This window comes from Lissotriton helveticus, chromosome 4_1, assembly GCF_964261635.1.
Source record: "Lissotriton helveticus chromosome 4_1, aLisHel1.1, whole genome shotgun sequence".
Classification (NCBI taxonomy): Eukaryota; Metazoa; Chordata; class Amphibia; order Caudata; family Salamandridae; genus Lissotriton; species Lissotriton helveticus.
In genome coordinates, this window is record NC_136063.1 from 299,338,317 (window position 1) to 299,363,939 (window position 25,623).

Here is a 25,623-nt window from a genome sequence, read left to right on the forward strand (position 1 = left end):
CCGGTACTGTTGTGTGTGGTTCAAGTAGAACGATAGCACACATTTTGGGTCCAGACGGTGGAGCCTCTCTTCCTCTCCAGAAGGATGCGGAGGGGGAAAGAAGGTGGGCAAAGTGATGGGCTGCCCGATGTGAAAGGCAGTGACAACTTTGGGCAAAAAGGACGGACTGGTTCTGAGCACAACCTTGTCCAGATGAACAGACAGAAAAGGAGGTTTACAAAAAAAAGAGCCTGAAGCTCATTCACTCGCCTGGAAAACAGTCTTCAAAGTTAAAAGACGTAGAGGACAATTGTGTAGAGGCTCAAAGGGAGCGCACATCAAATATGTGGGAACCACGTTTAAGTCTCACTGAAGCATCACAAAAGGAATAGGAAGGACAAGGTGAGTAATGCCTTTGAGGAATCGATTCAAAACAGGGGACTTAAAAAGAGAGGGCTGATCAGGAAGCCTGAGAAAGGCTCAAATAGCAGAGATAGCCCTTGATAGTGCCCAGAGCAGAGCCCTGCTGGGCCAAAGAAAGAAGGAACAAAGGACTTCTGAAAGAGGGGCAGAAAGGGGATTCACAGCCAATGCTGTGCACCATGCCACAAACTTGTTCCACCGGCAGGCGTATACTAACTTTGTGGAGGGACGCCAGGCTGTCAGAATTACATTTCAGACTTCAGGAGGCAAGTCGAAAGGAATCAACTGCCGCCGCTCAATCTCCACGCAAGGAGGTGGAGACTGGACAGGTTCGGGTGGAGGACCGTCCCCTGCTGCTGCGACAGAAGATCCTACTGAAGAGGCAGTCGGATCGCGGGATCGATTGCCATATGGAGTAGCTCGGGATACCATACTCTTCGAGCCCAGTCCTGAGCCACAAGAATGACTTAGGTCCGGTCGCGCCTGATCTTCTTCAGCACTCTGGGTAGAAGTGGCATAGGCGGAAAGGCGTACAACCGACCGAAACTACACTCGCTAAGTAAATCATTGCCTAGCGAGTGCCGCTTTGCAAATTCCAACACGCAGAACTGCTGACATTGTGCGTTCTCTTCGGTGGCGAATAGATCTAACCAAGGCTCTCTCCACTGTTGAAAGAGACCTTGCACCACATCCGCGTGAAGATGCCATTCGTGATCCATCATGCACTTGCGGCTAAGTTCGTCCACCCTGGTGTTCAGGGAACCTGCCAGGTGTTGAACCACCAGGGAAATGCCCTGATGTTCCACTCATGTCCAGAGGTTCAGAGCCTCCTGACAAAGTGACCATGACCCCACCAGCCCTGTTTGTTGCAGTACCACATGGCGGTGGTGTTGTCCTTAAACACCTGCACTACTCTCCCCTTGACAGAGGGAAGGAATGCCTTCAGTGCAAGTCGGATTGCCCGGAGCTCCAGAAGGTTGATATAGAGCCGGGACTCCGCCAGAGGCCTCTCCGCCTCTCCCATGTGGCCGCCCCATCCCGGGAGGGACGCATCCGTCACCACGTTGTGCTCCGGTTGGGTAAGGGAGAGGGATCTGCCACTGACCCAAAGCTGGTTTGTGAGCCACCACTGCAATTGATGAGCAGTGCCCTCCGAGATCTGGACGCACTCAGACAGGTTCCCCTGATGCTGCGCCCACTGGAACTTTAGGTCCCACTGCAGAGCCTGCATATGCCATCTGGCATGATCGACCAGCAGGATGCAGGAGGCCATGAAGCCCAGCAGCCTCAGGGTCATCCTGACCGAAACTCAAGATAGAAGCTGAAAGATTGGAATCATCGACTCAATATCCTGGCTCGTCGTTCGCGAGGAAAGACCCGAAACTGAACTGTGTCCAGGATCGCTCCGATGAAGAGGAGCTTCTGAGAGGGAATCAGGTGCGACTTTGGCACATTGATGGAGAACCCCAGCAAGTGCAGGAGGTCGGCCATAGTCTGGAGGAGGGAAACGAATGCCTGGGGTGAGCCCGCCTTCAACAACCAGTCATCTAGATGGGGGAAGACTGGAACCCCTGATCTGCGCAGATGAGCTGCGACCACTGCCATCACTTTCGTGAACACCCGAGGGGCACTGGTAAGGCCAAAGGGGAGCACGGTAAACTGAAAGTGCTCGTGGCCTACCGTAGGTAACACCGGTGGGCCGGCAGGACGGGAATATGGAAATATGCGTCCTGCAGATCCAACGCTACCATCCAGGGTCGAGGGTAGACAAGATCTGAACCAGAGTCAACATCTTTTACTTCTCCTTCCCGAGTAAGCAATTGACGTTCCGGCGGTCTAATCTAGGACGTAGGCCCTTGTCGTTTTTGGGCACCAGAAAGTAGTGGAGTAGCAACCATGTCCTACTTCTGGCGCTGGAAAGCACTCAATGGCCCCCTTGGCCAAGAGGGCCACATCTTCCTGTTGGAGAAGTGCCAAATGATTCCCCGACATGCAGTGGTACTGGGGTGGCATGGCTGGAGGGATAGTCTTAAAGGGGCGGGAGTAGTTCCTTCGGACTATTTGTAAAACCCCTGTCCGTAGTGATGGTGCGCCAGTAGACGAGGTGATGGCTAATCCTGCCGCCCACTGGAGTTTCATGGGCCTGAAAGACCGGACTAGGAAGGTTTGGAGGCAGTGGGGGCCGGGGTGGAGGTGGACTGACCCGACCGCTGGCCCCCTGACCCGCCAAAGCGGGTTCCACGACCACGCTGAGACTGTTGCTGCGCAGGCCTGTGGCTCTGAAGCGAACGTGTAGGGGCGCCACTTCCATGGCCATGAAAGGAGCGAAAAGCAGAAGGCAGAGGAGGTCGGGTGGCCGAAAGGCCCAAGGACTTGGCTGTAGCCTGTGAGTCCTTAAAACGCTCCAACGCACTATCTGCCTTGTTGCCAAAAAGGCGTATGCATCAAAGGTCATGTCCATGAGAGTGCTCCTCCTACGCAACACCACAGCGTAGCTTACACCCTGCTCCATAGCCATGGTAGGAGGAGATAGCATGCCAAGGTCAGGAGAGGTGTCAAGACCACTGGCTTCCCACAATTCTTCTGCCCAGTCCGGGTCATACTCACACTGCACTGTGAGAGGGTCCTCAGACCCCTCCCAGTCCTCTCCTTCCTCCGATGGCTGATGAAGAGGCCGAAAATAAGGAGGCTGGACAGAGGGGTAGAAAGGCCCCATCGGCGTTGGAATCGGAGTCGAGCAACGCCTCCACATCGGGGCTGAAACCGGGGGCAACGTCGTCCGGGGGCACGGGCGACATCGGAGGTGGTGCTGGTGGGGTCAACGTCAGGTGGTGTTGATCGGGATCCAGGTCTGGATCCTGGGGGGCCCTGCGATGGCGGAGCAGACCGCGGTGCTGGGCAGGAGCTGCCGACAATACAGAGCGAGGGTCCCCAGTCAGGCCCGACGGCCGAAAGAGGTGTGCCATGGCAGACAGAAATTCCTGCAGCTGGGCCGGAGTCGCCGACGGACCCGGGAAGGGCGGGTAGGCCGACGGCGACTGTGTAGGCTCCGCCGGAGCCGCGGGGGGTGGCCCCACCCACACCCTCTTCGCGCATCGGGAAGTCTGAGAACGATGGCGCTTCTTTGACTTCTTGTGCTTCGCCTTACCTGACCCGAGTGGTGATGGCTCCGTGACAGGTCCCTCGACCTCCCACGGGAATGGGACCATGAACGGCGCGGAGCCGACTGCCGGACTTCCAGCAACTTTTGGGACCGCTCCCGCAAGGTCTTCGGCGCCATGGCCCGGCAGTCGAGGCACGACTTGGGGTTGTGGTTGCGCCCCTGCAGTAGAGACACACGCGGTGCGGGTCCGTCACCGACATCATACAATGACAGTCCCTGCAGGACTTGAAACCGGGCATCCCTACGGCACCAAGAGTCAATCGACTCAAAAAACACAGAGACAAAAAGCCTAAAAAAACTAAGTCCAAAAATGACTGGGGGTACCGCTCTCACCGGATCTGCGCTTGCTGGCGCGGAAAAAGAAAGAACTGACGAGGGCGGCGTTTAAGTAGCTGCAGCAACATCATCTCGGCGACCACGATTCCAACTGACGCGGAGGAGCACGACGCAGCCTTCTGACGCGCAGGGGTACTTCTGATGAAAACTTTCAGGATCCAGTCTGACGCCTGGGGGTAAATCTAAGGTAAGGAATCTATCACTAATGTGTTTCTTTCCGATAATAAAGGCTTTCAATGAATGAACCATAATTACAAGTTTGAACAGCATTAACATATGGACAAAAATATTACCTTAACTGCAGAAAGTGTCCTTCCCTGATCCATAATGTGGTACTGCAAACTGGCAGCCAAAGGGTTTGTGCAGCAGGGGGTTGGGCCTACTTGTCCCAAGGACAATATACACGTGAAAACTTGTTGCCCTTGACCACAAACAATATGTCGTGGGTGTCGGGCTATAGGAATTCGACATCCCCGTCAGGAGGGCAGGGTAATAGCTAGGCAAACTAAAACGTAGCTGTGTCCGACGGATTGGGGTATGTGGTATAGGTTGTTGATTAGGGGAGGTATGCAATGGTGTAACATGTTAACATGTAGTAGTTGCTTATTAGACATACCTGAGAGTGCAAGGTAAAGTTACTTATATGTTGCAAGTGGGGTTAATTTAGTGGCAGTGACGTCAGTTACATTGTACCTAACAAACAAAGAAGACCAAATGGGCTAAATCTGTGGATAACATGTACTACGTATATACCTCGTCAGGCTTTTAACATAGCTAATGCAGTCAATATAGTAAGCATAAATACATTAAATAATAGCACATTACATCTAAAACAGGAGGGAAATACTCAGCTGCCTTCTTTCTCCACATTGTATTATTGTCATTGCCTGCTCCCTACTCTAGCTCTAGTATTAGCGGTCCTAGCTATAATCACAGTAACGATCCAGATGATGGCAGTAAGTGTAATTGCAACCGTAACTGTAACTACTTAAATCTCATTCTCATCCGAGGTGGACTTAAGGGGAGCGGGATTTGTCCCCATGATGCTCTGCGTGAAGACAGACTCTGTTTCAAGGGCGGAGCCTTGTCCTCATGAGTATGGGCAGATCTTTCAAGTTCTCTGCCTCGGTGACGGGAACTGGTGTTACTTCGTCTGTTGTCTGGCTTCTGTGAGAAATTCCAGGACCGGGTTGTGATTGTTCCATTGAAGTATGGTGTCTGTGTCCAGATCCTGTGGTTTCATGCAATCTAGGAAGTGCTGCAGGTCCTCGGGATCGTAGAAGTCCTTTGAGTCCCCATTCTTTGAGATGCGAAGGCGAGCGGGCTCGATTAAGCCATATTTGATTTCCATTTGCTGCAGCTGAGGTCTGGGGGTGAGCAATACTTTTCGCCGTTCGTTGGTTTCCTTGGAAAAATCAGCTACCATACGGATGTCCTGCCCATCATATGTATGTGGACCATGTACGTGCGCTGCAGCCCACAGCTGTCTCACCTGTTCGTTCCTAAGAAAACAGGCGACGAGGGGATGTGGGCGTATTGCAGAGTCCTCGCGTGAAAGGCCAATGCGATGTGCGCGCTGTATTTCTAGTGGTGGGCCAAAGGTAATGCCAACTAGTTTCTGAAGGATGTTACGCAGGAATGTTCTGGCATTCTGATCTTCGACTTTCTCCGGAAATCCAAAGAAGCGAACATTGTCCCTCCTGCTCCGATCTTCCAGGTTGACCAATCTGCTGCATAGGAATAGCAACTCCTGGTCCCTGCCCTGTTCCGTAGACCTGTTATTTCCTCTTCAATGGGCTCTGGCCTACCCGCCGATTGCCATTGATTGATATCTGTGGTATTCAGAAGTGCTGGCTTGTTATTGGTGCATTTCTGAAAAAGTCCCTCCTTTGTGTGATAAGCTCTCTTTCTGGCAATTTCGCTCAGAGAACATTTTGGTTGGCCATCACATTGTACAACGTGTGATGGCCTCTCTTCCCTCCTCCTGTATAGGCATTGCAGCCCCATACACAGCTTTGTTTCCTCCACCTCGCTGTTCTCAGCTGCATGGGTCTTTCACGCATTATTTTTTTTCAAGTTGGCTTGAGCAACTGAATTCAAAAGTGCTCTGGTTTATTTATAAATTTTGTAACTTTACATCCCTGTTTAGCAAAGTTTAGGGGCAGGAGAAGCGGGGATTTACCACACCCATCATGGCTCGTGCAATACACATTTGCAGTCCGGTGCCCTATCACCATGAACCACTCAGTGTTTCCCCCAGTGCACCACCCCTTCAGTCACATCTCCCCATATGCCACTTTCTGGCCTTTCCCCCACTCCTTTTCCATCACGGAGTACACTGGTCTGCAGGAGCTCGCGCTATCAAAGCTATATATCTTAAATCTCATGTTGGCCTCTCCCTGAAGCCCAGGGGGGGCGGGCTCCTCGTACTAGGAACAGGACAGCTGTAGACTTTTACCTCCGCCATGTTCCCTACCCCAGTGATGCGCGCCCCCATAGCACAGCAATTCATTCATTGATTGTTTACAGAGGGGCAGAGAACTGTCCATCTAGAAACTGGAAAATTGTGTGCATCCCTCCTGCAGTTACAGATTGTAAAAGCACTGTCACTTTAACACAGCATGGTGAAAAGAAAGAGAAAAAAAGAAATGAAAAAAAGTGTTGGTACAAAAGCAGTCAGGTGACTGACTAACGTGTCATGTGATCAAGGTACTTCGGTGCCAAAACGCGAAATGGCCGACAGAGTTTAACCCAAATAAAGGCGATTCTGTGCACTGAATGGTGGTCCATACTACATCTTTTGTGATACTTCAAAGGCCGGCTGGCAGTGGAGTTTTCGATATATATATATTTATTTATCTTAAATCTCCTGTTGGCCTCTCCCTGAAGCCCAGGGGGGCTCCTCGTACTAGGAACGGGACAGCTGTAGACTTTTACCTCCGCCATGTTCCCTACCCCAGTGATGCACACCCCCATAGCACAGTTAAGACGACATGTATTCTGCAGGCAGCCCTGGTGAGAGCTTTTCTTAATCTATTGTGTCTGCACACCTGCGTGGGAAGCTCACTCCATGCCGTCGGACTGCAGCATAGAACACTGGGTACTAGCTGCCTGCTGTACTAAGTCTCGAAGAGAGGCGGTGAATGGTCTACCAGACCCCAGAATAGGTGGGGTGGTCTGTGACTCATGGCTTCCAGTGACCGGCTTCCCGGGGATGCTGTTGTGTCACCGCCGCCGGCAGGGTACACCTGGGACATATGTACCCAAACTACATGTTTTGGGTGTTTACGGCATCTCGCCGCGGACCTTTGTATAATACGACAAGCCCCCATTTCACTCAGCTAACCCTTATGCAAGGTAGTGTGAGCCCCACCCCACCAGCAGACACCTAGCTGCCCTTTCAAGTTTCCACTAATCCTGACTGAGGTGATATTTCTAACGGCAAATGGCTTTTGTTTGCGAACGTTTGTTTGTTGGGGGCAACCTATTGTGCAGACCCCACCCTACTGGGTGTCAGAGCGCTGTAGTGAGCATTGTGCATATAATAGAGTGAAGACAACAATCATGACGCAGACAGAACTGCAACTCAAAAGATTGTCAAGAGTTCAAAAATTGGTGGAAGGTCCAGAGATGAGCAGACACATTTTTGAACTGGGTATTTCTGCTAACACTCTTAAAATGATTGCTGTCAGGGTTGTTAGTGGCATTCACTTTCAGGAAACAGACTACAACTGCCACAACGCAGTTGTTTAGACTGGATTATGTGGGTCTTAGCCATAGTAAGTCCCATGTATGCTAGATGTCTTGTGTACAACCTCCGGACCGCTTTCAGCAAGAGCCAACTTTAAGCCCACAGTATTTGTAGGTTCCTTTCTCCATCATTTAAAGTGGACCACAAGTCTGTTTCCCGTTTTGGATTACTTTCAATCACAACTAACATATGACGATTGGCTAACTGATAGCTGTGCTGGTTGTGAGAGTCCTATGCAGCTTCAGAAGGTGGGGAGTGGGGGGGTGGAATCACATGCGTTTTGCATGTGATGCTAAAAATCTTTCCTTTTATTCCCACGGAGCACCGCAGAACGGAGCACTGCAGAACGCTGACCCAAGCTATGGTCATGAGCCGCTTGGATTATGGAAACGCCTTACTAGCAGAGGTGGGGGTAACATTGTTAAACAAACTGCAGGTAATCCAAAATACGGCGGCCAGGTTGATCCTGAATATGCCGTCTGGCTCCCCCTCGTTACCTTTGCAGAGACTCCTACATTGGCTACCTATTAGACAAAGATCCTTCTTTAAGGTTTGCTGCCCGACATTCATCGCGCTTCAGGGTCAGGGACCGAAGTATCTGCAAAACAAAGTAGTAAAACACATTACGAGTCGCCCGTTGAGATTTTGCTTGCTGAAGTTACTTCATCTACCTCGTATCAGGCTCCATAGGTCAGGGGGCAAGGCTTTTGCCTACCTGGTCCTGAAATATTGGAATAGCCTGCCAAAATCACTACGAGAGACTCCATTTTACCAAATTTTCAGGAAACATCTAAAAGCATTCCTGTACTAAGGCCCCCCCTCCTTCCCTTTGTTTCTTCCTGGTTGGTTTTCTGAGTAAGCGCCGAGATGCCCCAGGGTGATTCGAGCGCTATACAAAACTGTATAACATAACATGTGAGGTTTTTGTGCCAATGTTTGAAGCAAAACTGCAAGGCTAAGAATGCATGTCGTTATTGACATTAACCCAAAAGGATAAGTTACTTACCTATAATCCTAGTTCTCTTCCAGGGGTATCCTCATCAAAGTCATAAGCACTGAATATTCCCGCCCATGTGCGGGGACCCTGGAAAAACAAAAAAATGTATATATGAAAACATATATATATATATATATATAGCTCTATATGTATATACTCATATATATTTTTTCCTCATCCAAATGCAGCCCCCATAGAGAAGGCTAAACAATGCAATAATGAACAAATAACTTCTTTTGCAATCACATATTACTTACATATACACATATAGACCACAGGAAGTCAAGTATCACTTGAACCCATTTTAATGAGCAGAGTCATGAAAGAAAAACTGCAAAAGAACAAGCATTGTTAGCCTGCAGGTTACATTGGAAACCAATAGCATAGAAAATGAAAGCAAATGCACACAAAAACTGGCACCGTGCTTTTAGGCAGCCATGACGCCTAGTTTCCCATCATGCCTCAGGGGTGAAAGTTAGGTCAGTTCTTTGCGGAGACCCGATAGTCAGGGCACAAAGATATAGCTCAAAAATACCAGTCTCATTTGCCTGGGGAGGCTGGTGGGTTGCTTATGACTTTGATGAGGATACACCTGGAACAGAACTAGGATTACAGGTAAATAACGTATCCTTCTCTTCCAGGGGATCCTCATCAATAATCATAAGCATTGAATAGAATAGCAAGCCCATCCTCCGCCTGCGGGCAAATGAGAAGGAATAACCCAACAAATAAACAGTATTAATCAGTGTTGAAACAGATTCCTCAAGGAGTCCTGGCCTACTTGTGCGTCTGTTCTGGTATCCGAATCAAGACAATAGTGCCTAGTGAAAGTATGTATAGATCTCCAAGTGGCTGCTTTTCAGATCTCGGAATCCGTACATTGTTGAGGAAAGCAGCTGTAGCAGCTTTTCCTCTTGTAGAATGAGCCTTGGGTCTAGACCAGTGGTCTTCAAACTTTTTGATTCTGCCCCCCCTCCCCCCCCCCAGTGTAGAAAAACAATTCGCCGGGCCCCCCTAAAAATATTTCACAATTATTCTATTTAACTGGCAATGTTTAAATATGTCTAGACTTATTTAAACATTGCCGCTAAGTTCTGTCACTGTTTTAAAAATGCAAAAAAACATGATTTCCAAACATACTATTCCGGTGAGGCAGGCCTTGCTAATGTGCAAAAGATGTGCAAGGATCTCCTTTGACACCTTCCCCCAGCCAGGATTTAAATTACAAAGGATGTTAATGATGGCCCATTACAGAAGTGCTTACTGCTGCTGTTTTAGACTGAAAACAAAGTGTAATGTTTCTTCTGTCCAGAGCCTGGCGCCCCCCCTGGGATCACTTGAGGCCCCCCAGGGGGGCCCGCCCCCCAGTTTGAAGACCTCTGGTCTAGACCAAAGAGGCTTTTGCGCTAGCTGATAAGCCATTTTGACTTGGAGATGGAACGTTTGGAAGCTGGAAAACAAGTTCTGATCGAGCCATAATTAATGAATAATTGATCAGATTTTCTAATCGATTTCAACCTGTCCAAGTAAAACTTTAAAACCATTTTAAGGTCTAAGGAGTGGAGTGCCCTCTCAGCTGGAGTAGAGGGATTAGGAAAGAAGGTCGGAAGTGAAATAGTTTGATTTACATGGAAGTACGACATCACCTTGGGAAGGAAGGAGGGGTGGGTTCTCAAGAAAACTATTGAAATGGAACACTGGGAATGGTTCTTTTGAGCAGAAAGCTTGTTTTTCTCTCACCAAGCAAGCTGAAGTAATCGCCACAAGGAAAGCTACTTTTCACGTAAGGTGTTGTAAGGTTGCTTTGAGGATAGGTTCAAAAGCGGGACCCATCAATTTAGATAACACTAAGTTCAGCTCCCAGGGAGAAGGAGGCCGAACCGGAGGATAGACCTTCTTCAAGCCTTGGAAGAAGTCCTTTATTACCTGCAGTTGCAAAAAGTAAGGCTGAAAGGGGAACGCCTATATGCCGTAATGGCAGCAAGGTGTACCTTGATGGAAGAGAATTTTAAGCCTGCCTTAGCTAAATGAAGCAGGTAGGGCAACACCACTTCCTCCTGCTCCTTGGTAGGATCACAATTGTTTTGTACACACCGTAAATAAAAATATTTCCATTTACAAGCGTATGAGTGTCTTGTAGAGCAGCGTTTCCCAAACTGTGGTCCGCGGACCCCCAGGGGTCCGTGACACATTCCTAGGGGGTCCGCAGGACTTGAGTGCTACTGTCATTGTAAAAAAATGTAACGCCCGCTCTCACAACACATAAGAGCTGTAAATGTTGGCGCAGGAGCGGCAAGACTACAATACAATCTGGCCAATCATCATTCAGCTTTAGGTGCAAGCTGAAGGGTGATTGGCCTTATTTTATTACTCGCTTCTGCCCGTCACACGGAGTCGTGCACGCACGGCAGTGCGTGCGTTTCCTCTTCTGTTTAGCCAGCCCCAGGGCACTTAGCTACCATATGTCCCCATTTGCCCTGAAAGCAGGCTACAGTTTTGCCTCGTATGTCGAGGCCGAAGAGCATTGGATCACCTCAAACGGACAGGAGGGCTCTTCTCAATCTGACACTGCATGTGAGTGTTTAATTAGTGTGTGTAAACATTTACAATAAAAGCGCGAGCATGCTTTAAAAACGTGTTTCCTTTCATCAGTGTCTCATGTAACATAGCTGCAAATATTTCATTTAGATTGCCTATGTGCGACATTTTAATGTGTGACATTTTCATGTGTGTTTTTTTTTTAATGGAGCTTTTTCTCAACTAGTGACTCAAAAGGAAAGCTAGGAAAGCAGTGCTTGGTAGAGAGCCTACCACCTGTCACTTCTCAGCTGCTGAGGATGGCGGAGGTGAGCTGGCATCGAGCGGCTTCCAGGTGTAATAAGACACTGCATTTTAAAGATAAGCCTTTATAGAGTAGCTTAGCTCCCTTGTTGTATGACACTGATGCTCGTTCCGTGACCCGTAGCCATTTCATGCGCTCTCTACCTAATCCTGAGTACCTCAGGGCGGCACCTCGGCTACCTGTCCTCATTTCCTCATGGGACAGTCCACCTTTAGTGCAGTCCTCCACCTTACGGCCTTTATCTTGTTTATTGTAAGTTTAAAACCAGTAGGCAGTGATTTGAAGGACTCATGACATTGTTCTTCTTGAGGCCTAAATGAAAAGTTTTGTGCAAGATGACCACGGTACCAGGGTATGGAACTTTACACTTTTCCTAATTTCAGTGTAATTTTGATTGATATTCAAAGACTATCAGTGACACTTATTTGTGAGCAAAAATCAAGCAATCATAGACTATCACAAGCACTTACCAACATTAAACTGCAACAGTGAGAGTTCCTGCCGCTGGACTCTGCCGTAGAGAGCTCAAATGCCGTCTGAGCGCTTGTGCGTTTACAACGGGTCCCTTTGAGCATTTTGACACTGACAAACCAGTGTCAAAAAATCAAACGGAAGGGTTGGTATAAATAAGAAAAGCATAGGAGGAGGCATAGAAGCACCTGAGAAAGAGGCATGTTTTGTCTTTGTGTTTAGAGTCTGCCTGAACCACATCAAGACTTCAAAGAAATGTGACACTTCCTTTCTTAACATTTCAATTGAGCAGGAAACTTTTAAAGAAATGCACTGTAAAAACAGAGGCCTTTCCTTCTGTTCATGTCTGCGTGCAAACCTGCTTGTCCTTTCTGCTCAATTGAAAGGATTCAAGCACGTTGCTGTGGATTTGCTACAAGCAAGCATGAAACTCTCGTTCCTTCCTTCCCCTCTTTGTTACTTTTCAACAAGAGTGGCAGATGGGCATTAAGTCTGATTCCCGAGGTGGGTGCATGTGACATCATCTAATTAGTGTGGCCTCAGGTTAGAATAGAGCCATTAGCTGTCATATTTACAAGCTGCTTTTCATTGGCGCCAGACCATTATATTAAGCACACATAGTCACCGCGCTGCTATGTTTTCGAGCTTTCACTCAGTATCGTCCTTCGAGCCTCCCGGCCGGCTTCAGCACGCAGCAAGCTGGTCGTGTGGAAGGGGTGCTAATGTGTGTCTATGCATTTTAGTGCTGTGATACCGACCACCACACTAAAATGCATTAGTCTAACTCCTGATGTGTGGTACTTGGCAGGGCTGATGTAAGTGAACGTGGACGCTATAAAAATCCAGGCTTTTTCTAAAAGTGCTTCTGAATAAACACAGTTAGGAGGGTTTTCTGATCTACCTCCTGCCCTGCCCCAGCTCTACTGCAGATTAAATAAAACACTTGACTTCAATGGGCTGTGCGCGCATTTTTATTTAACTCACTATGGGTTACTTAGTCAGTGAGGTAGCTTTGCCATTCCACAAAATGAATGCTGCTCTTTGAATAGGCACACTGCTAATGCCAAGTGCTTGGTCTGCCAGTAATTAAGTAAGAAGTGCCTCATGTTAGGACTAGAGAACTGTCACCTGATTTACTAATCTGCATTACTTTTTCGAATTTACGACTACACAAATGATCTTTCAATAACTTAACACGCCGCACTACAGAATCAGTGTCTATTCTCAGGTAGATGAAAATGCGCAATTGCTGGCGTGGCTCCTCACCTACAGCACGTGAGCAAGAACATGGCTCATCAGAGCTGGTTATGTTGATTTTTGTGTTTGTGGCTGCTGCAGTGGAAAGGCACATGTGTATAGGTTACCGTTACTTTGCAGGCGGGTAAAAATAGATGCAGCCTGGATCAGCAGTAGGATTTTCCCGCTGCTGTCCGATTGCTCACTTTACTTATCAAGCTCTTCGAAATAAAACCGAACATTGAAAAGTTAGTCGCCGAGATTCAGCACCATCCTTCCCCTTAAAATGTTTTGATTTTTGAATATTTTTCAATATAAAATAATAAAAGCTTTAGAATTGCAATTATTTGTTTGGTGTGTAGTTGTTTGTGTATTTTTTGCGAATTACTGTTTGAATTTTTTAAAATTTAATTTGTACTAATTGCTTGGGGGTCCCCGGCTTCCAGTAGTGATGCAGTGGGGGTCCTCAGGAGTCAGAAGTTTGGGAACCACTGTTGTAGAGGATTGTCTAGCCTATTTTAAGATGAACATGCAGTCTTGTGGAAGGTCTAAATGATGGTATGGAGGACCTCAGGAGCCATGCTGCCAAGTTCAGTGATGGAAGATGGGGTGATGAATGCTCCCGTTCATCTTGGACAGTAGGTCCTGTCTGCACGGCAGCCTCCTGTGTGGAAATTCTGACAGGTGTAGAAGATCTGGGTACCACCACTGCCTTGGCCAGTCCGGAGCAATCAGAATCATCCTCGTTTATGAGTGGGAGAGCTTGGTCATGACCTTCGGTATGAGTGGAAGGAGAGGAAAGGCGTAAACAAATGCCCCATACCAGCTGATCAAAAGGGCATTCCCTTTCGACCCTGGTCGGTAGTATCTCGATGCGAAGTCTCTGCATTTTTTATTTGTGTAATCTACGAACAGGTCGATGCTTGGCCGACCCCATTCTTGGGAAATGCTTTCTACAACTTCGTCGTTTAGAACCCAGTCCTGCTGGTCCTCGAAGTGACGACAGAGCATCTACCTGTGAATTTTGCTCTCCCGGTAGGTGTATTGCAGTTATTGATAGATTCCTTGCAAAAGCCAATGCCAGAGAGCTTGGGCCTCCAGCGACAGTGTCCTTGATCGAGTACCCCATTTGTTCAAATAGTACATGGTGGTTGTATTGTCCGTCTGTACTAGGATGGAATTGGTCCGAATCGAAGCGAGGAAAGGCTTGAGGGGTAGATGAACCGCTCTCCGCTCCAGCATGTTGATGTGGTACAACCGCTCTTTTGTTGACCCTCGACCTGGAGTCTGGAGAGACCCCATGTAAAAGTCCACATTTGTAAAGCGCACAATCACCCGTAAGGGTCTCTAGGCGCTGGGGGGCCGTCGGGAAGATTAAGCGAGCTATTGCCCAGAGTCACATGGTGCTGGGCTAACCTGCCGCCGGAACCGGGGATCGAACCGTGGTCCCCAGATTCCAGCGTCAGTCGCCCTGGCCGCGGCGCCACACCTCTCCCACATGTGAGCTCCCCAACCCTGGAGGGAGGCATCCGTGATCAGCGATTGAGAGGGTGGAGTGTGGAACTCCTACCAGCAGATTTTCCTATCGCATCCACCAAGGAATAGATGCTCTGGCTGCTTCTGACATGGATATCCTGTCGTCCCACTGATCTGTTCGTTGACCCCACTTGTCCTGATCCTGCTGCAAAGGATGCATTCTCAGCCTGGCGTTGGGGACCAGAAAGAAACAGGATGCCATCGACCCTAGGAGAGAGGCAACCTGACGTACAGAAGGCAGGTTGTTGTGTAGAATCTGCTTGCCCTTCAGTATGATAGATGACAGCCTCTCCTCCGGAGGACACGCTTTTCCTATTGCGGAGTCTATTGTTGCACCCAGATAATGAATTCTTTACGTGGGTTGCGGAGTCGATTCTTCGAAATTGACGTGGAGAACCAGTTGGTGACAAAGGTCTAGACATTGTTGAAAATGATTCTTGACAATCTGGGGGAAGGAGCCTTCAGAAGACAGTCGTCGAGATAGGGGTACACAAAGATGACTCTGTGCTGTAGAGCGGCTGCCACTACTGCCATGCACTTTGTAAACACTCGAGTGGCTGACTTTAACCTGAAGGGCAGAACCTCTAACTGGTAATTGGGTTATCCCACCAGAAAACACAGGAATTTTCTGTGATGAGAGCTGATCGGAACATGAAAGTATGAATCTTGCAGATCCAGCGAACAGATCCGATCTCCCTGCTGCAGATGTGGCTATATTTGATGGAGAGCCAACATGCAAAACTTTTCTCTTTTGATGGATTTATTGAGGGTCCGAAGTTCTAGAATCCGTCCGTAGTCCGATTTCCGACCTTTCTTTCTCACTAGGAAGTATCTTGACTATACCCCTCGATCTTGTTGTGATACAGGAACCTCCTCGATGGCTGATTTTTGCAGGAGGGTGGATATTTCCTGCTGCAGCATTTTCATTTGGTGGCACGCTGCCTTTACTCGAGGGATCATGGGAGGCCGATGCCGAAAACGTAGAGAGTAACCATTCTGCAGCGCAGTTAGCACCCACTTGTCTTTTGTGATACCACACCACTCTTCTAGATGGTTGGCGATACTTCCCCCTACTGGAGTGGGTAACAGTGACGGGGGAAGCGGGCACTCATTGCTTCGATGGTGTCTCTGCTGAGGCTGTAGGTTGGCGAGGAGTTACTTTTCCTCTAGGTGTATGATGGCCTTGGTAATGCGACTTCGATTGGCTTTGATGTTGCGGTCTCTGCCAGTGAGGGGTTTGAGCCCTCTGATGGAAGGGTCGCCGATCGTAAGGCCAGTAACGTTACCTGAATTCTTTTCTTTTTGCAAGGCCTTTAGGGTATCAAGCTCAGTCTTCATCCTCGAAATCTCCTCATCTGTGTGAGTGCTGAACAAGGATGAGCCTGAAAAGGGAAGATTAAGAAATGCGGGATTGCGCTTCTGGTTTTAGTGCATTCAGTCTGAGCCATGATGATCTTCTGGCACAGATTCCATGTGCAGCCAGCCTCGCTCTATCTGTGCAGCCAGCCTCGCTCTATCAGCAGCAGCGCTGATAACTTGGTTAGCCACCAAGCTGCCTTCCTGCAGAATCTCTTCCAAATCTCTGCAGTCTTTTCTAGGCAACTTTTCTGTAAATCTTTGAAGAGAGTCCCACAAAGATGTATCGTAATGCCTTAACAGTGCTGAGACGCTGGAGACCTTAAGCATGGAAGCTGACGTGCAACAGACCTTTCTCCCTCAAGCATCCTGTGCTCTGCTCTCCTTATCAGGTGGGACTGTTGATGAGGAGGCCACTGCATGGGTCTTTTTGGCAGCGGCAAAAATCACTGAGTTCGGATGGAGGGTCAGATTTGAGAAACAATGGATTCTCTTCAGGTCTGTATTACTTTAAAATCCTGCAGGCATGGGTTTAAGAGTTGCCGGCGTAAGGGAAGTGTCCAACAACTGCTGAAGTAGCCCCGGAACCAAAGCAGCAAAGGCCTGGCTGCTAACCTCTGATGCAACGTTTCAAAGATCACTGAAGATGAACTTTGTTGAGTGGGCATAACGATGTTCAGCTTCATCGCCCCTCTGGCCAGAACATCCTGAAAGGTGCAGACGTCACCCACCGGAGAGATACTTGATGGTGGGCTATCTGTAAGGGTAAGTGAGTTGTCTCTCTTTGAAGACTGGGTGGAAGAAGGTGTCAGAGATCTGTGTCTTCGCCTCTTACCTCGAGACCCGGATCTCTTTTTTGAGCAGGGTGCAGGAGTACGTGAACAATCTTGTCCCTTAGGTGGAGTAGTAGGAGACAGATCTACAGCTTGCACCAGTCGAGTTAGAGGTGATCTGTGCAAAGGACTGGAATAGTCCAGATTACCTTGTGCCTATGCAGTGCCCGATTTTTGACAGTGGTGTAGAGGCAACATCCATCTAGGAGAGAGGTGCATAGATGGTGATTTCTGACTCTCCTACCTAGCAGGAGCTTCAGGTGAACGGGGCGTTAATGTGAAGAAGCGGGCTGTTCAATGTCGGAATAACCACCTCTGATGATCTTGAGGAGGACGACTAACGTCTTAAACCAGTGTGATGGGTCAACACCGACTGGTGGGAGTGCCTCGACGTTGATCGTGGAGTCGCTGAATGCACCAGCGTTGTAGATCCTACCCTCGACGTTGGTGATCTGGACGGAGAAATGGTCACAGGACGTGAGACAGACCGATGCCTCGTCGACTTCTCTCTGTGGGGAGATCTGTGCCTCGACGTCGATCGCTGGGTCAACGGAGGAGGGGTGCGTCTCGACGTCTAGCATCCCTGTGATGATGCAGACGGAGCCCTTTGTTTTGACGTCGATCGCCTCTGCGGTGGCAGTGTCTCGTGTCTCGGCATCGACCTCTGGGACGACACGGATAGAATCTTTTTCTTTGATGTAGTCTTCTGCCTAAACTTTGATCGTTGTTGAGATGACAGCGACTTAGGCCTCGACGTCGATCGTCTGCGGGACGACGTTGGAGACTTATGCCTCAACGTTGATCGTCTGTAGGACGACGTCGATGGAGAATGGTCTCTTGACATCGATCGCCTACCAGGTGGCACCGGCGGAGTGTCATGCCTCTACGACTAACGTTCAACCCAATGCTGACAGAGGCCTGCTCCTAGATGTTGATCGTCGGGTTGACGTCAACAGAGGGTCTGTTACTTTGTGACTCGACGTCGTCTTAGATCTTGAATTCGAATGGTGCGCCTGCACCGTAGAAGGTTTCGGCGAGACCTCTTCTTCGCCTCTGGTTGGTTTGACGCCGATCCCGATGGAGAACAGATCGGAATCTTGCTTCTCGACGTCTATCTTGCTCTCTTTTTCTTTGGTCTCACTGGAGACCTACCCCTTTCGGTGAGACCATATATATGGATCCTTTCTCTGTCCTTGAGGGTTCTCTTGGACAGTTTCTTGCAATGCTGACAGTTATCTGGTGAATGGGAGTCAGGGAGACAAGGGATACACACAGGTTGTGTAGCAAACCTGACCTTCTTGCCACAGGAGGGGCAAGGGTCAAAAAGCGATGGCATTATGGCAGAAAATAAATCCCTTTCTGTCAAAAAAGCTGTTGTACCTCACTCTAGAGCCTAAAATACATCGTGAGGTAGAAAATCACAATCCAAGAAGAATGTTCTGACAATAAAAGACAGCTGTAAATTCCAGGGTCCTGACTGAACGAGCCGGAAAGAACAACTGACCTAACTGTCACCCCTGAGGCATGATGGGAAGCTTGGGGTCATGGCTGTCTTAAAGGCAGGGTGCCAGTTTTTGTGTGCATTTGCTTTCATTTTCTGTGCTATTGGTTTCCAATGCAGCCTGCAGGCTAACAATGCTTGCTCTTTTGCAGTTTTTCTTTCATGACTGCTCATTAAAAGGAGTTCAAGTGATACTTGCCTTCCTGTGGTCTATATGTATATATAAGAAATAATATAGGCTTACAGCCTGACTGCAACCCGCTACCTCGCCTTGAACACACAAGCGCCTCTGCAATATTAACTTATCCGATTGAGACCGCAGCGCTAGATTGCCTGATTGTTGCCTAATTTATTTAGCTTGGCTGAACACATCGTAGCGTTAGATTACCCGATTGTTGCCTAATTAATCTGCTCTGTTGAACATATCGTACCGCTAGATTGCCTGATTGGTGCCTAATCAAATTGCTTTGCCGAACATATCGTAGCGCTAGATTGCCAAAGTGCGCTTTTACAGTTGTGCTGTGCTGCCTGCTGTTTTCTTCTGTGTCTGATTGTTAATATTGCTTTGCGTTGTTTCTGTTTGTGCCCCAGTCCTTTCCGCTTTGGCTCGCTGCCATTTTGTTGTTATTGTTGTGCCCCCCTGACCGGATTTCCGCCCCGCACCTGCCTCCCAGCTGCCCCTCCTTCCCACTGATACTGTAAGCCCTGCGCTCCCACAGCTGCGCTGTGACCGCCCTGATCCTTTCAGACGCGGTCGCTCCGCACACTGCTCCCGGCCCTGCCTTGACCGCCTGGTATCGTAGCGCTTACAGCCTGACTGCAACCCGCTACCTCGCCTTGCACACACAAGCGCCTCTGCAATATTAACTTATCCGATTGAGACCGCAGCGCTAGATTGCCTGATTGTTGCCTAATTTATTTAGCTTGGCTGAACACATCGTAGCGTTAGATTACCTGATTGTTGCCTAATTAATCTGCTCTGTTGAACATATCGTACCGCTAGATTGCCTGATTGGTGCCTAATCAAATTGCTTTGCCGAACATATCGTAGCGCTAGATTGCCAAAGTGCGCTTTTACAGTTGTGCTGTGCTGCCTGCTGTTTTCTTCTGTGTCTGATTGTTAATATTGCTTTGCCTTGTTTCTGTTTGTGCTCCAGTCCTTTCCGCTTTGGCTCGCTGCCCTTTTGTTGTTATTGTTGTGCCCCCCTGACCGGATTTCCGCCCCGCACCCGCCTCCCAGCTGCCCCTCCCTCGCCCCTCCCCCATCCACTTATGACAGACGCATCTGCGCGCAGCGATCACGCGCAGCGGTCGCGCCCTATGCGCGCCAAAGGTAAGCCCGTCTACGCCCGTCCGCGCCTGGACCGCGCCCAGCGCCAGACCCCCTGGCCCTCGCAATACCCACTCCACCCGCATAACGTATGACGCCGCTACCCTCTTTGCCCTTAACCCCGGACGCACTCCTCAATGCTGCGAAGCTGCCCCAGGGCACACCCATGGACCATTCGCCTGCCACTCCTGCAAGTTCACCTGCATCAGAACCCACGCCAATCCCACTTCCTCCAAACACAGCTCCAACTCTAACCACCTGAAGTGCATCCTGCTGAACACCCGCTCGATCCACAGACACGCCCCTGAACTCTGGAACCTACTCGACACATCCTCACCGGACGTCGCCTTCCTCACAGAAACCTGGATGAACGCCTCATCAGCACCCGACATCGCTATAGTCATCCCAGACGCCTACAAGATCATCCGAAAAGACCGCACCAACCAAACAGGAAGAGGCATCGCCATCGTCCATAAGAACAACATCCTAATCACGACCAGCTCCGACGATAACCTTGCGTCCGCCGAACACCTTCACTTCCAAATCCACACCGACCCCAGGACCACACTTAGAGGCACCCTCATCTACAGACCACCAGGAACCCGCACACAATTCAACGAAGACATCACTGACTTCATTAGCCCACATGCCCTCACCTCCGAGAACTACATTCTACTGGGAGACCTCAACTTCCACCTGGAAAAGAAAAACGACTGTAACACCACCACCCTTCTGGCCAACCTGGCCAACCTCGGACTCAAACAACTTGTCGACACCCCCACCCACCTAGCCGGACACACGCTCGACCCCATCTTCACCTCCAGCAAACGCATCTCCTTCGACCACACCACAGCTCTCCATTGGACAGACCACAGCTGCGTTCACTTGAGCTACAAAAAGACCACGACCCACAACCCCCCACAACCTATTCCTCGTAGAAATTGGAACAAAATCACCACCGATCAATTCCTCACATCGCTTAACCAAAACCCTCCTGCCATATCATCGGACCCAAACCAAGCTGCCACCAAACTCACACAATGGATCACTCACAGCGCTGACGAATTAGCACCCCTGAAAAACCACCAGATCAAACAAGGTAGCAAAAAGGCCCCCTGGTTCAACGATGACCTTAAGAAATCCAAAAAGTTATGTCGTACCCTCGAGAAAACCTGGAGAAAAAACCCAACCAACGAAAATCTGACAACCTTCAAGGACGCCACCCGCAAACACCACCAATTGATCCGTTCCACCAAAAAATCAGCATTCAAAGATCGACTTGACAACAACGCCCACAACAGCAAGGAACTATTCAACATCGTCAAAGAATTCACCAACCCCACCGCCGGCACCAACGACATCACTCCCTCCCAAGACCTCTGCAACTCTCTTTCCTCTTTCTTCCACAACAAAATCGCCGACATACATAACAGCTTTGAAAACCAGTCCGAAGAACAGTCCACTCCACACACCGCCGAACCAAAACAGCACTCTCACAACCTTTACGCCTGGAACCCAATCACCACTGAAAACACCATCCGCCTGATGAACTCCATCCACTAAGTTTCTTAAACCGACCCATGTCCCCACCACATCTTCAACAAAGCAGACTCCATCATCGCACCCCATCTCCGCGATATCATCAATTGTTCCTTCAACTCAGCTACCTTCCCGGAAAGCTGGAAACACGCCCTTCTGAAGAAACCCACAGCAGACCCCTCTGAACTTAAGAACTACCGCCCCATCTCACTCCTCCCATTCCCTGCCAAAGTCATTGAGAAAGCCGTCAATAGTCAGCTCGCCGCCTTCCTCGAATCCAACAATTCCCTCGACCCCTCACAATCCGGCTTCCGAGCTAAACACAGCACCGAAACCGCCCTCATCACTGCTACAGACGACATCGGAACGCTACTGGACAACGGAGAAACAGTTGCCCTCATCCTACTTGACCTATCCGCCGCCTTCGACACAGTCTGTCATAGCACCCTCATACAACGCCTCAGCAACGTCGGAATACAAGGAAAAGCTCTGGACTGGATCATCTCGTTCCTCGCCGGAAGAACCCAGAGAGTTCGCCTCCCCCATTCAAATCAGAAGCCACCGAAGTCATCTGCGGCGTACCACAAGGATCATCACTCAGCCCCACCCTCTTCAACGTTTACATGAGTCCCCTCGCATCCATCGCGCGACAACACAACCTCAACATCATCTCCTACGCAGACGACACCCAGCTGATCCTCTCCCTCACCAAAGACCCAAACACCGCCAAAACCAATCTACATGAAGGAATGAAAGAAGTAGCCGAGTGGATGATGAACAGCCGTTTAAAACTAAACTCAGACAAAACTGAAGTCCTCATCTTAGGCTCATCCCCCTCTGCCTGGGACGACTCATGGTGGCCTCCGGCCCTCGGAACCGCACCCATACCAACGGATCACGCACGTAACCTGGGCTTCATCCTAGACTCCTCCCTCTCGATGACCAGACAAGTCAACGCAGTCTCTTCTTCATGCTTCAACATCCTATGCATGCTCCAAAAAATCTTCCGTTGGATCCCCACCGAAACAAGAAAGACAGTCACTCACGCACTAGCCACTAGTCGACTGGATTATGGAAATACCCTTTACGCCGGAACCACAGCCAAACTACAGAAAAAACTCCAACGCATTCAAAACGCCTCAGCCAGACTCATTCTGGACATCCCCCGTCAAGCTCACATTTCTGGTCACCTGAAAGACCTCCACTGGCTCCCAGTCAGCAAGAGAATAACGTTCCGTCTCCTCACCCACGCACACAAGGCCCTCTATATTTGGTGAGAATCCTCTCATATTTAGTCAGCCGACTAGGTGTGAGATACTGGGTCTTAGTTCTGGTCAGTAGGATTACAACTGCATGTGGAACATACACAGTTACATGATGTCCCATAACGATGGATTCACTCTGTTCAAGACTCATGTAAGTTGCAGCTACTGCTTTCAGACATCCAGGTAATCCAGCAGCCACTGGATCCAAAGTAGCAGAGAAATATGCTACTGGACGTCTAGTTAAACCATGCTCTTGAGTTAGGACTGACAATGCACAGTTGTCTCGTGTGTCACAAAACAGTGCAAATTCCATTGAATAATCAGGCATTCCCAATGCTGGAGCTGTACATAAACATTCTCGTAATTTAGAAAATGCTGTCAGGCTTTCCTCGTCCCATTCCACTGGGTCTTTTGCTCCTTTCTTTGTCATTTTTATCAATGATTTTGCTAGGACTGCAAATCCCACAATCCATTGCCTGCAGTACCCTACAACTCCAAGGAGCATTCTGATTTCTTTCTGAGTATTAGGTAACTGCATGTTTCGAATTATCCTAATTCTTTCTGAAGTAACTTTCCTGATACCTTTCTCTAGCTGGTGCCCCAGATATTTTACTGAATTGGTACAGAAATGTAGTTTGTCAGGTGATACTTTGTGTCCTCCTTCACCTAAATGGTTCAGTAAGGCAATAGTGTCAACAACACAATCTTTCTGACTTTTAGACGCCACCAAGAGGTCGTCTATATATTGCACCAAAACTGAATTTCCAGGTAAGACTAGGGATTCAAGGCACTTTTTCAGAATCTGATTAAAGATTGAGGGGCTTTGTGTGTACCCCTGGGGGACGCGATTCCAAACGAACACGTGACTGTCGAATGCAAATGAGAAAATAAATTTGCTGTCTGGATGCAATGGGATCGAAAAGAACGCGTGACATAGGTCAATCACGGTGAACCACTCAGCATCCCAGGGAATTTGATACAGGATCACTGCAGGGTTCGGAACAATAGGACAGCAAGGAACAACAATTTTGTTTACCTTTCTCAGGTCCTGTACTACCCTGTATTTGCCACTAGGTTTCTTGATTCCAATTATGGGTGAGTTACATGGGCTACTCATCACTTCTTGTATGATGTTGGCTTGTAGCAATCTTTTTATTTCAATGGCCACTTCTGCACTCATTTTGTATGGCTTAGTATTGGGGTAAACTGCATCTTCTTTTATGGCTATTTCAATTGGGTCTACATTTGCCATTAGTCCTACATCTTTTCCAGTAAAATCCCATACTTCTGGTTTCACTGTCTGTTGGAGTTCTTCAGGTAAGTCTTGTATAGTCAGTCGTTTAATTTCTGAGTCAGGTCTTATTAACATTAATTAGTATTTTCCATCTTCGTCTGGGGTTTGAATTTCGACGCCCTTTGGTGTGCAAAAGATGGTGCAGTTCATTTTACACAACAAATCACGTCCTAATAAGTTTACAGGACTGGTATCACAGACAACAAATCTATGCATTTCTTTGAAATTCCCTATTGTAATTTCCATGGGTTCAGTAACTGGGGTACTAATCAATTGATTAGATACACCTACTACTTGGATTGCTTCTCCCGAGAGGGGTAGGTTTGGAACATCTGCTGTTCTTACAGTAGACCGGGTAGCGCCAGTGTCCAACAGAAAGGTGACATCATTGCCTTCAACCTTTCCTTCAATGTATGGCCCTGACTGGTCTACCGGCAAGGAGGCGCCAAGTACGCACTCCTTGTCCTCCCCCCTCAGGCACCGTCAGTAAGGTTCATCACAGAGGAAAGTGTCATTCAACAGAAATTGCGAAGTTGCTGCATTTCTATCCTCCTTTCCTCCCCAAATTGCTATGTCTTCCCCTTGCGGTGTCTTTCCTTTAAAATTCAGTCTAGGCGCACGAGGCAACTGACTCGCTTTTACCTGTTGCTGGGTCTTTCTTTGTTTTTCATTCTGCGTCTGTGGATTTAAATCAGGGGTTTGGGGGTTATTACTCTGTGCATATGGACACTCGTCTCTCCAGTGTCCTATCTGTCCGCACCCGTGACATGGAAACTTCTTTTTAGCTTCCTCTCGACTCATTTTCACTTTGGGCTTCCCTCCACCCCCAGAACCTTGGTTTTGGGTATTAGTATTCATTTTATTTAACTGCTTTTCTTGTTGCTCAGCTAATTTTACTAATTTCTCTTATCAGCCATCTCGTCTTCGCAATACTTTGCGTATCGCAGGACTTCATCTATTTTCTTAGACTGCCAACAGATTTTATTGTCTTTGATCCATTGACAAATTTCAGGTCTTAATCCGTTTACAAACCTGTAAATGAAGTGGGTCATATCCTTCATCTCGATGTTATCTATGCCGCTGTATGTTTTAAACACCAGTAACAGTCTTTCATAAAAGGAATGCACAGTCTCATCTCTTTCCTGTGTAGTTCTATCTATTCTGGTCCAAACAGTCTCCTTTGCAGGTACCTTTCCCTTCAGGTGCAACATTACCTGATCGTATTTTTTCATTACTTCATCGGAAGGAGCTCCTGTATTAGGGTTCCTCGGGTATTCCTCACTAGGCCAACCAATGGCAATTTTACTTTCTGTCCACAAATCTACGGGAACTACTATATCGAAAAACCCATCCAGATCCTTCCACAGGCATTTTTGTACTTTCACAAACCTTTCTACCTGTCTGTACCACTCCACGGGTTTTTCTCGTAATTTCGGAAAGTCATTAGTAAAGGACACAATATCCTGTCTGGACCATGGAACATGCACATACTTCCCACCTGGCACTTCTCGCATGGGATATAACTGTTCTGGCTTGTCAGCTTCCTTTAAAACAAACTCAGAAGTCGTCTGTTTGGATCTAACCTCTTCCTTTTTCTTTGCCCACCTGGCTTTCCACTTTTCTAAGTCTCCCCATTTTTGCAACACGGTCAACAATTCTTTGATCTGCACCTTTTTCCCTGACACATTCATATTTTCCAGATCTTTGTCTGAGAACTCAGCTCTATAGGGTTTTTGTAATGGCTTTGATTTCGAAATATCTATTCCCAAAC